The sequence below is a fragment of the Harpia harpyja genome, chromosome 1 (genome assembly GCF_026419915.1).
Source record: "Harpia harpyja isolate bHarHar1 chromosome 1, bHarHar1 primary haplotype, whole genome shotgun sequence".
NCBI lineage: Eukaryota > Metazoa > Chordata > Aves > Accipitriformes > Accipitridae > Harpia > Harpia harpyja.
Window position 1 is genome coordinate 39,738,915 of NC_068940.1, and position 12,520 is coordinate 39,751,434.

General features: G+C 36.0%; 1 long non-coding RNA gene across 1 annotated transcript; it reads left to right on the forward strand.

Moving 5' to 3' along the window:
- The first annotated feature begins 45 nt into the window (after positions 1-45).
- Positions 46-11,768, forward strand: LOC128142465 (uncharacterized). Its single transcript, XR_008235410.1, has 3 exons — positions 46-181; positions 2,752-2,898; positions 11,715-11,768. It is a non-coding gene; the product is annotated as an uncharacterized LOC128142465 (long non-coding RNA).
- The last annotated feature ends 752 nt before the right edge of the window (positions 11,769-12,520 follow it).

Genomic DNA, 12,520 nt, shown 5'->3' on the forward strand with positions numbered 1-12,520 from the left:
GGGCTCGCTCTGACGGCCGCTGCGGACCTTAGTGGGCGGGGTTTGGTTCGTGCCAGAGGCGGGCTGGGCGCTGAGGAGATTCTCGCCGGCAGAGGCCCAGTGGAGCTAGCGTCTTTGGTTCCGTTCGATCCGGTCTGGCCTCTGTGTAGGCTATGCTCGCCGCAGCTCCAGTGGCGGCCAGGTAGCTCCGTTCTCGTAAAGCCTTCGAGGCACGTTGGTCGGTCTGCTCTCTTCACGTGTCCCAGGATTGCGGCCTGCCTAGGTGGTGGGAAGCGGCTCCTCATCATCCCCTTCTAGAGTTCAGCCACGCTCTCTCACCTGCGGCTAGACAAAAGGGGAGAAACTGTTGAGAAACTCCCATTTTCTTTTTTTCCCTATTAAAATGGAGAGAAAGGGGATTCAGGGTGCTTTGCAATCCTAAAAACGCGGACATTTGGCTATCTAGCTGGAATTCAGGGGGAAAACCATACCAATTTATCAAAAAAATGTCAACGAAGGAAAGGGTGAAGGCCAGAGGGTGGCATGGCATCCCAGAGAACAGGGTTGGAAGAGAAAATAAAAATTAGGTCCCATCTGGCAACCGGGTGTCTCCCCAGCTGTACTGAGTGTGGCCTCAGCTGATTCCAGTGAAGAGAGGATCCACCTGGATCCAGTTGCCAAATATGACATAAAATACAGTTCAGCTGTGAAGTAGTTTTGCTACATGTTGATTATTAAATATTTAATGCTCACTGAAACTATTTTTTAGTATGCCTGAATTTGCTTTCTGTTAAATGTTCTGCTTAGTCATTGAGTTTGGCTACTATGCTCGTACTCCTTTTCCCACCCTTATTTTGAGTTTCAGACTAATATATTCAGAAACTGGATTTTATATTTGAAATTAAGAATTGCTACAGAGCACATGTGCTATTTGGGAAGCAACTGCCATGCATGTTCTTTTTCTCAGCTGAAAAGAGGATTTAAAAATTAAATACTTGTAATAAGTTGTTTACAAATCATGACTGGTTTATCGTTTAGCATAATTGCTGCTTCTTGTTTCTTTTTTAAAGCTATAAAAATAATCCTGACTGACAATTAACCGTGATTCAAAACAGTTTCATTTCTTCCTGGAACACATTAGAAAAAGGGGCAAATAATGCTGAATAGGAATGGGAAACAAGAAACAGGAACTTGGAACATCATTTTGTAACCCAGAACATACTAATCTGATATAATTGATAACATTCTTTTTGGACCATATCAGAGTGAGCAAGATAGTTTAGATTTTCATTGTCTGGCAATATGGTTTTCTAGAAGATCAGTACTCTGGAAGATCAGCCTACTACAGTAGGCTGTAGGGCTTTAAGAATTGTTCTATACTTGTATAGCTTCTACATTTGTAGCTTTGCAGATAATTTTCCTTTCAGCATAAATTTCAGCTCTTATACTTGCTTAAGTTCCAAACAAGTAACAATGAGTTTTTATTTTTAAACAAAACTAAAGCAATTTAAGAGCAGATAACTTCTATGATTTGTTACTCGCTTACATAGATGCATGCTTTCTTTAGGACAAGGTAAGATTTAATACATTACTCAAATTTAAGATGCATAATTAAGCTATTAATTACACTATCTTAGCAAAATTAATCTTGAGGCAGATTTGCTAGCTACAAGACTTGGAAGATTTAGAACATGAGTTACAATGAGAAAATCAAATACGATAATTTATAGTAATATTAAACTAGTGTTCAAGTGCACGCTTCAAGACATGTCCAGTGACTTCTGCTCTTCTATATATACTAGCCTAAATTTTTAGTATAGACAGGTGCTGTATGCTCAAGAGAAGACCACAGTTGTCTAAACTGACTATTTCAATTAACAAAAAGCTTGAACCTATTTTTGCAGTAAAACATTGTGTGTAGGAGGCAAGGGAAAAAAAAAAAGGTGTGATGTTGCAGACCACAATTTTACTCTTTAGAACCCTGTGGTCAGGTTCTGTTTTTCCTCCTCTCCTCATGACAGCATCATGGTAAGGTAGTGAAGTGTCCCCTTTTACTTACTATGTGTATGATAGAATTTTTGGATAAAACTCTAGTGTGCTGAACTATGTCTTTGGAAAGTAAATAAACTATTTCTTAAAGCAGTGTACATGTGTATAAAAAGAGACCAGTGAAAGCCCATACTTCTATTACTTACACTTAATTTTCTCATGTATCTCTTCAGAATTTAGATTATCCAATGTTTGGAAAGTGAGATAACTGGATGGACCTACATGAGGACAACCCACTTATTCTTCTGGCTCCTGTGTGGTCTATAATTCTGTGTCTGTTATTTAAGCTCTAAATCCCAGGTTTAAAGACGCAAAGGGTTTTTTTTGTCTCTGATTCCACAGTTTCTGTGTTATATGTGGTCCCCTTTCTCATACATCCCACTGTGTCATATCCATTGTCCTATCCTTTAAACAAACGAACTTAGCAACCATAGCTATTCTTATTTTCATAGTTGCTTTTTCTAGTAAAAAAGTAAACAAAACAAAAAAAATAGCCTCCAGTTAAGAAAAGATTTCCACTTTGCTGTTGGTTTGTCATGTTATGGTTATGTACATGGTTATGTATTTAGTCAAGGAATTAAACAGAATATTAGAAAATTATGTCCCACTAGCCACCTAGGTTGAAAACACCTGCATAGGATTTAATATTTAGTCTGCTATTAAGTTTTGTTGTTTTGTTGTTCTTTTGTATAAAAAGCAAAATGAAATTAATGTCTTTTGCAGAGTTGTAGAAAGCAACCAGAGATCTGCTTGACTACACAGAAATAGCTAAGAATGACTCCTTTATTTTATGCTTCAGTTAAACAAGATAAGCTAATTCAGAATTTGAGTAAATTCAGAGAAGAAAAAAGATCCAGTCATTGTCTTGGGGTAAGTAAACACAGTTTAAAAATCAAAAGGCAAGTACATTGGCTATATGATTTCCTTTTGTGTGTTAAAAGACCATCAAAGATTGGGATTTTTTAATTATTTATTTTTTATTATTTTATTGGACATTGTATGAATGCAGAATAGCACAGAGACTCCATCTAACAGAATTTAGGATCAAGTAGATAAGATAGATTCACTCTGGGGAAGAACGATACCCCGTAAGCAGTGCAATGACATCAAAACACATTCATTGTGTTCTTTTGGGACTTTGGGATGGGGGAGGAGAGATAACTTAGGAAAGGATAAGCTGGGAAAAACAGAAGAGATGTGTACAGTAAAACATTATAAAAGTAAGATTGGGGCAAACAGCCATTGGAATGACAGTGTCAGGCAAAATTGCAGGCAAATTTTGAACTGCCAGAGGTTCTTGCTTTGTGTTCTGCTTGACTTACAGGTTAGAATCTATAGGTGGTTTCTCTGCAGTCCTCAGCTACAGTCACATGGCAAACAGTAAAGGAAGTATCACCTGGGTGTGACCAAAGAGAGGATGATCTTCCTTGATTTGTTCTGGGCCCAGGAATACTTGAGGGTGAGGGATTGAGGTGTTTGAGCCTGTTTTGCTGTCTGTCTGTTCTTAAGATACAGGTTTTACAAGGCAAAGTACAAAAAGATTGGGGTTTCCAGTGTATATGTTTGTAAAACATCCTCTTTATGCTAAGCATTTTGCCTGTGCAGAATCTTCCTAAAGCTAATTGACTTCCAGTTTATGGGGCATAAAGGGTTCTACCTTAATTTGAGAAGGATAATGACAGATATGAAGTAAAACAAAGTGCAAGATACATATTTCAGATGTTTTCACTTATTCTTTACCTAAAAGCAAAACTTAAATACAATAGAACAAATGGCATTTAATGACAAGCAAAAAAATATCCAGTAGCAACAAAATATATATATTAAAAAACCCCAACCCAAACAACCCCCCCAACAACATCTAGTTAAACAGTAGTAACTGAGATTAAAGTTACAAGAGCCTATTAATCATTGTCTATTTGGGTATAAAGGAATCATCAGATGAGCTAAGAAGGGAGTTTTTCTGTCACACTATAATTTTTCATACCAAGAAGTAGTTTTGGACTTTCCTCTAAAGTGTATTGTCCAGTCATTTTTACAGAAAGGACTCTAGATGAATGATTGATATGTTTCTGTATGGTATTTCTTGCTTCTCTTTTCTCTTCATAAACTACTACAAAGCAGGCTTCTATTTTGTAAGAATTAAAACTTGGGATTTAGTCTTTGCATAAGTTCCCAGTTTTACAAAAATGGAACTGTGCAAAAAGGGGATAACATTTGTAGCATCAAATGTACAATAGTGAATTCTGAAGATTCTGTGCTACGGTTTGAGAACTCTATTTCTTGACACTCTACTATCTCTGAAAAAAAGAAAACTGTGTTAATAACGTACAGGGTAGGTCATATAATTGGGACAGGGGAAGCAAAGCAAGTATGGATTTTTGCCTCTGCCCTATAATTAAAATTCTCAATGGGAACCATACATCAAAAAACCTTTTACAATTAAACAGCAGTTGAAGTCATTTTACTATGGTATGTAATTGAATGATGATTGTAGAGCCTTAAGAAAGGCAGGAAAGGAACAGGTACTAGACTTTAGGTAGCATGTAAGAGTGAAAAGCTATCTTTCTGTTCTGTGAAGAACAAAAGTAGAAATCCAGTTCAATGGCTGCATCTGGTAATCAATTACTGGCTGTTATGTAATGATGTGCAATTTCTGTGGTGACTGATTGCAGTTTTTATTTAGAATCTATTAAGCAAATAAATTTTCTACTTGCAGAGCAGGTGGAACAACTGCTGCATACATTAAAGTAGTAGTGCATTCTTAAGAGATCGTACATTGAATACAAGCTCCTACATCTCTATGGTTTTATGAAACCTTTTGTTTCATTCTGAGACTGGTTCATCCTTTCAGGCTGAAAATCCGGTTGCAGTCTAGTATCACTTCTTTGTTTTAAAGGGTGTCTATTAGGTGATGAAGTGATTACAAACTAGTTTGTAAGACTGTATTTAGAAAATCAAATGTAGTTAATTTTTTTGTCATGGCATGAAATATTTTCTAGAAGGGGGAGGTAGTGAATTAGAAGTAGAATGACTGATTTGGGGCATGGTTATGTAGAAAACCCATATTATAGTTTTGATATAAAATTATTTTCTGATTTATTTCCTAGTACTATATTGGCTGTACAGTTAAAAAGATGTAGTGTTGGAATGAGCTTTCAGGTAACAAGAAAAACGCCATTCTTATTGGAGTTTCAGTAAAATCTTTCAGTCAAAAATTGCTATTTATAAATCCTGTAAAATGTTATCTTACTATTGTAGAGTGGCATGAAGATGTTTTTGATGTCTAAATGCTTAAATTTCTCATACTTATGCTGAAAGCCTCTGTTTGTTAGTATTAGTTGGGCTGTTCTTTCTAAGGTATTTTAGAGGTCCACATAGCTGAACAAAAATAGAGTTTAAAAGGATTTTGCTATTTAATGTAGTAAGTAGATTCTCAGATACTGTCGAATTCTTGTCTGAATAGAATCTACTTTTACATACCTTAAAAAAAAACCCCACAAACCTGTATGTTTGTGTATACTAGTTGTAAAACCCTGTTTTCATGTTTAGTGCATTTCATATATATCTGCTTGGCACTAAACCTGCATTGTATTACAGCATTTATGTTTACCTCATTTAAATGGTAATCATTTAATCAACTGATGTATGCAATATAAATCTTTAATCAACTATTTCCACATACATCTTCGTGCACTTACATGTTGTTTCTATTGTAATGTGCATTTCCCTTTTGGAATGGAGTTGGTATCTCTGGAGCAGCTTTCAAGATCACCAACTGATTAAAAGTATTATATTAAAAAGTGTTATCTCAGAAATTACATTCTAGAAACTAGAAAATGTAAACACTTCTATTTAATATTATATTGTCAGAGCAATATGTACTTTTTCTACAGCTTGGATAATGATAATAAATTAGTGACTTAGGTTTTCAGGCTTTTTCATTTTTGGCCATGTCTGGGGCAGATTTAAGGGAAAATTTAAGCTAAACACTCTTAAAATGTTTCCAGAAAACACTTCACATATGCATTTTATTTTGTAAAAGTATTTATTATCATTGGTATGAGCCTATCCTCATCATAACCATTTCCCTTTCCTTCCTGATGGGTTAATAATGTACCAGTAAAACAAACAAACAAAAAGTTGCACTTTATACTTATTTTCCAAATTTTTAAATGACTGGCTAATAAAGGAAGAATAAGTATATCTTCAAATACAGTATGTACATCTGTACTAGAGGCAGGTTGAAAGTCTGGAGTAATTACCAATATGATAGATGGAGACTGCACAACGATCCAATAATTGGTAGTAGTTTGTGATTAACTATTTTCCTCTATATGTTCCCCCCACTCTGCCGATAAAGTAAATTCTTTATTGTATTACATTCTTTCTGAATAACTAAAAAGTGCCACCAAAACATAAATAAGAATGAAAGCACAGGTTAGAACTATTCTTTTACTTCATAGCTAGAAAAAAACACAAGTGTTCCAGGCTTACTTTAGCTGAACTTTAAGAAAGTTTTAGACTGCATTAGTAGACAAACAAAAATATATACTATTTTCAAATCATAGAAACATTCAGGCTGAAAGGGGCCTCAAAAAGTCTCTAGGCCAACCTCCTACTCAAAGCATGATGAAGTTGTTATGTTAGACCAGGTTGCTCATGACTTTATCCAGTCTGGTCTTTGAAAAACTCCACTGCAATCCGATCTACACAAAAAAAGAAGGTAAGCCAGCAATGATGTTCAGCCAGGCCTTTATAAATCTACTATAATGAGAACAATGAGCTGTGATCATTTATTAGTAGTCATACATGTTTACCTTTGCCAGACTGAAGGCTATGAAAGTCTGCGGGGCTTTCAACAGAGCAAAAAAATGTATTACTTAAGACCTAAATCGGAACTTTGACAGCAAAATCTGTGTGTATCACAAATAAGCACCATGCAGCCTGGTTGGTGAAGCTGTGTTGTTACAACTCACAGCCAAGCTGATAGGGTTTCCAGAATTATTTAGACTGCTGAACTCCCTACTATCAGCATTATTTCCAAAGAAGCCCTTGTCCTGTCTTGGTGCAGTATTATTTTCGTGCCTACAGAGTGCATGCCTGTACACTCCAGTGATAATAGCACTATGCAGAACCAACATACGTTACCTGTTGCAGAATGGACCTTGAAACTCAAGTCCTAGTTCTATCCCAGATCCCTTTCAAGCCCATGTCCTGGTTTTGGCTGGGATAGAGTTAATTTTCTTCCCAGTAGCTGGTATAGTGCTATGTTTTGGGTTCAGTATGAGAAGAATGTTGATAACACACTGATGTTTTCAGTTGTTGCTAAGTAATGTTTAGACTAAGTCAAGGATTTTTCAGCTTCTCATGCCCAGCCGACAAGAAGGCTGGAGGGGCACAAGAAGTTGGGAGGGGACACAGCCAGGGCAGCTGACCCCAACTGGCCAAAGGGATATTCCATACCACGTGACATCCTGCCCAGTATAGAAACTAGGGGGAGTTGGCCTGTGGGGGGGATCTCTGCTCGGGGACTGACTGGGCATCTGTCAGCGAGTGGTGAGCAATTGCATTGTGCATCACTTGTTCTGTATATTCCAATCCTTTCATTATTAGTATTATCATTTTAGTATTGTTATTACTATCATTATTAGTTTCTCTCTTTCTGTTCTGGTAAACTGTTCTTATCTCAACCTGCGAGTTTTACTTTTTTTTCTGATTCTCTCCCTGATCCCACTGGGGGCGGGGGGAGTGAGGGAGCAGCTGCCTGGTGCTTAGTTGCTGGCTGGGGTTAAACCACGACAGCCCATTAACTTTTAATAACTGATATTGTCTAACTTTTTTATTTTGGCTTGAAGGTAGCGTGTAGTTTAACTAACGAGTGAAAAGGCTTGGTTTTTAAAGCCTTTTTCCTGCATCTTATGATTCACCAAGGAATCGTGAAAGCAGAAATCAGCTGAAGAAACACTGGACAATTTCCAGAGCCTTTTGGATGTTTGCACTCAAAAAGAAGAAAGAATGCGCATCCTTTTCTTCAACCCAGTGTTCCTTTCTGTTATATTCCAAGCTGATCACTTGGGTCGTAATGCTGAATTCACCTTGCAATTTTCAGGGGGGAAAGTAATTTCTCCCTTCCATGTTTTAACCATTTATTAAATGGACAGAGCAATGCTTTTATAAAGTGTTTTATATAAAAAACAAGGTATTGATAGCTGCAAAGTAGTAACAGTAATACAAGAAAACAGACTAAAGAAAAATGAAATACGAGGCTGCAGTTGGAAAAACCCTTTCAGTTCCCTTCAATATTTCTGTCAACTTAACATTTCTATTAACTGTTATTGTTCACAACTTACTCAATAGACACAAGAAGGGCTTAGATATATTAATAATTTTTAATTTGCCTAGAAAGGATTTTATTGTCCTTGAAATACTATAATTTCCATGCATTGAAAAAACAGATTAATGTCCTGGGTGAAACTCTGGACTCACTGGAGATAATAGGGCCTGGATTTCACCCTAGGGTTTTATGTAATAAGCTATTAAAGTGACATTTAAATAGATGATCCTGCAATGCAAAGACTAATATTTAATTCATGCATTAATACATTAAGTAGTCTGTCAAGGAAAAACTAATGATTAGAAATAATTGAAACTGAAAATAAACCTTTTTTTTTAAATTTGATATTTCTTTATCTTTTATCTGGGGTGATAAACTCCCTTAATTTTTTTAGCATTCTAAGGATTGTTCTACCTAAGTCAATATTTGTAAATATACATTATACTTTCTTGGAAATTTGCTGAGCTAGTGTCTCTGTAGCAGTGTGTCAACATATTACACCGGTATTGCTTAGATGTGGAATCACCTAGCAGCAAGTCTCCTAAAATAGGATAAAACAATAAAAAAAATTTAATCCATTGTTGACCTTTATGACTCCTAAAAGTACAATAAGACACAAACTCTAGAAGGGAGTTGAGAGGAGAATTTTTTTTAATCCTGGATTTAGTGTCATGATTTACTACTATTTGTATTACAAATTGAAAGTTTATGTGAGACTATTGCAAACTGTGAGGCTGAGATCACACAAATGCAATTTGCCAATCAAGCCTGGGCAGCACAGATAATAATAATAGCTAAGTGCCAGATGCACAGAAACCCTGAAATCCTTCTTTCAGGAACTTTTTTTTTTCCTTTTTTTTTTCTTTTTTTTTTTTTCCTTGTAAGCTTTTATCCTATAACAGTGAATATTCATCACAGCTGTTGACCAATATTCTGTATAAGCACCTGTTCTTACTCTCTGTAAATAATAGCATCATCTCTCTTCTGTGCAATGATTACACCAATTAAGCATTAAAGAAAAATTGAGAATTACTAAGTAGAAACTATAGGGATTTAATGTTGGTATAAATATAACTTGTATAACCTAAACCCACAAAAGCAAATATGGAAAAAATACAAAAAAATCTGTGTTCTTCACTTTTCTGTCCAAAACCAGACGTCTTGCCACTGTAACAATATCAGAGAGCAAGCCTTATTTCTGTTCTGTTGCTTTCTTTTTTCGCCCAAAATCTATTACCAAATTAGCTTCTCTCAGCTTAATTGCTTACTCTGTCAAACAGCCAGTGAGGTATTAATGTTGGGAAGAAATGTTTCCTGATAGTGTGCATGTACAAAACAGTGCAAGATGTAGCCTATAGTATTTTACTGGCTGGAATAATGTAAGATGCATGCTTGGGATCACAAGAGGAGAAATTATTGTATGTACTGCTAAGTGACTTTATTTTATGCTTCTGTGATTTAGTGACATGTATATTTTAAATGTATTGATTAGTGGAGTATCATATAAGATGTGTTTATTGTGGCTTCCACTGTGTATATGTTAGAATTTTGTAAGGAATTTTATAAGGGTTTTAGTCATGGAGAAATGCCCTGCATCTGCTTTGTCTTCCTTTCTTCCTTTACTTATGTTCATAAGATTAGTTTGTTCTGAAAATTATTGTTCTTTCCTGTTATATGGTAAACACATAAAACTATTTCATTAATGAGATTAAATAGTCATCAATAAAGACATCTCTCTGTAAGAAGTAGTGTTGTATAGAAATTCACAAACCAGCTGTGGTAGTTTAAGCCAGGTGAGATAATAATGAATTCTGTAAATTTTTGTCTGTCTGCCTGGATATATTAATTCTGACTGTTCTGTATAGCCTGTGTGATAAAAGCATAGCATCTCTTCAGAGTGAGTGAAAGCCTTGATTCCTCAATGTTCCAGGTAGCTATTAACCAGCACCCCAACTATGTCATATTGTCCAAGAATTTTTTAAAGGGTGGGATTTAACTTCCTAAATAGAGGCATCTATTATAATTTTAAGTGCTCTCTGGGAGCTGAGATGTCTTTGTGGGGCTGACACATATGACATGGGACTTATGAGAGACTTTTGGCCTTGGGGAGTAGAAGCTAGAGGCCACATGGGATATCCTAGGACATCTACAGTATTGCTAGATATCTCTGTAGTTGTCTGAATTATTCTGTTGACATAGGAAGATTTTGGGGGGAATGGGACTAAATAAAGTCCTTTGGCTTTTTAATTCCAAAACTGAGCAGCTCTTTAATGCTGCTGACAGGTGGAGAAGTTTATTTCTAAAGCACTACATCTTTCTGCTTAGAAAGGCTGATTAAAACTGTTTGTAGTACAGCTCTTTTCTATCAGTTTAGCTGACAAAACAGTGTCATCATGCCATCCAGAGGAGGATCAATTTTATAGTTTGTTTATATGCTCAATGTTATCAAGGTGAGGTGGCTTCCTCCCACCACCAGGGAAAAAAACCCAACCTTAAAAAGATGTCAAGAAAATCAGCCAGAGGTAAAGAAAAATGTTTGTGACTGGAAATTATCCCATTTCTAAGCTTAAGGAACACTGCATGGCATTTTTAGGTAAATTAGATCTCTAAGTTTATTGGGTTACTGCAGAGAACACAGATACTCTGAACTAAGCCATTATGTCCTTTTTTGATTAACTTGTAAAACTATAGTAGTATGATTGTCATACCCTTTGAGAGAAATAATTTTTTTTTCTATTTTCTAACATATATGGGAATATATTCAGTTCAGAATGAATGACATTCTGGTTGCAACTGCTAACTTTTAATGTAAATAAAAATGTAGATCCAAAAGCTCAGACACATCTGCCTGATTGTTAGTTACCTTTGTAGCAAAACTGCATTTAAATCTGACATATCATAGCTCAAAAAATCACGTGCTTTGTGCAAGCCTACTAATTCTGAATGTCATCCAGTGTTGACAGAACTTTGAAGAAATCTAGCCATAATTTGTGATGAAATTAGAGGTGTGTTTTGAGGGCCCATATGCCTTCCTTTTCTCCAGAAATTGTTGTCATGGGTCTGTTGAGCTCTTTTGAATGTATAATTATTGGGGTTATGTGAGTGTCCCCTGGTGGTGGTTGCTTTATGCATTCTAGTGGAGGAGTCCCAGTTGCCTCAATATTTTCTGTCTGCTGCTGCACCATTCAAGAACCAGTTTGCTTCTAGCCTTTGTCTTTTTATCCATGTTTACTAAGATTTGTTTACATAGTACTAGACATTTAACTGCAACTTATATGGCAAAAACATGTCTGGACTGGGATTTGGCAATTACTTCAAATGCTTTGCATTTGCTTGTTTGTCTTCCTAGAATTAAATTTACACATGAGCATTTGATGTGGGTGGAGGAAGACTATGCCCTAGCATAATACGAGGTATGTGAGCTCTTCTTTTCCATCAAAGTGTAGGACAGATTGTTCCATGGTTACCTCACTAAGAAAGCATCAAACACTGCTGGCTAGGGTTCTTCTGGAGGCCCAGAATGGTGACTGCTGATATGAGAACCACGCAGGTCAGTATAGGATGGCTTATCCATAGTCTTGGTATTGACACTAACCAGTATATAGGTTTAAACACACTCTTTGATTGCTTCTCCTCAGGCTGCTACAGTGAGATATATTTATGTCCTTTGAGGAAAACTTCATCCTCAGGCTTTTTTATGGTTATCAGGCAGATCAGTGACATCTCTCTGCTAAAATCTCGATGTGAAAATGAATATTGAATCCTATGGCAAAAACTGTTTTGGATAGCATTTGCTAGGTATGAGATTATTTGCCAGCATTTTTTTCCGGTGTAATAACATAAAAAATGAACGCTAGGGGATGCTACACTTCTACCAAAGTTAGCGAACTATGTAAAGAAAAGAACAGCCAAATCTGTGAAATTATTACCACTCCTTTCCACACAAAAAGTAAGGAAAACAGCTTTTGGTCATTTGATGTAATAGAGGTATTTTATTGGAATGTATCCGAGTGAGTAGAAATGGATAATTTTTTTAATTCTTCACTAAGTGTCTGGGGAAAATGTCCTTATTATGTATGTATAAAGAAGTTTATTTTTAAATACCTATCCCGTAGAAACATCCAAATCAAGATCAGGATCCAATTTCAATAGATT